At 36.3% G+C, this 344-nt stretch overlaps 1 pseudogene; it reads right to left on the reverse strand.

The window, feature by feature from the left end:
• LOC112481944 lies at positions 1-100 on the reverse strand (annotated as a pseudogene).
• Positions 101-344: the final 244 nt, after the last annotated feature.

Consider the following 344-nt stretch of genomic DNA (forward strand, 5'->3'; position numbering starts at 1 on the left):
ACCTGGTCTTCCTAGGTGGTCTCCCATCCAAGTACTAACCAGGCCCGACCCTGCTTAGCTTCTGAGATCAGACTGGATCAGGCTTGTTCAGGGTGACATGTGAATTAGACTTTTTAACTTGTATCTGTCATAACTGATGTTATTTATTACCATAATCTACAAGATTATGGGTTCAGAAACTGAGAAATCTTGTTCAGATAAATAACAGAAGTAAGAGTGGAAAAAGGTTTGTTATAGCAATGCCATTTGATTTGTTGAACTCTTTTTGAGTTAAGTGCCCCAAATCATGTAATGAACTATCATCAATAATTATTATTAATGATGAATCAGCTAATAGCATCTCT

The sequence above is a fragment of the Pteropus alecto genome, unplaced genomic scaffold (assembly GCF_000325575.1).
Source record: "Pteropus alecto unplaced genomic scaffold, ASM32557v1 scaffold94, whole genome shotgun sequence".
In the NCBI taxonomy this organism is placed as follows: Eukaryota; Metazoa; Chordata; class Mammalia; order Chiroptera; family Pteropodidae; genus Pteropus; species Pteropus alecto.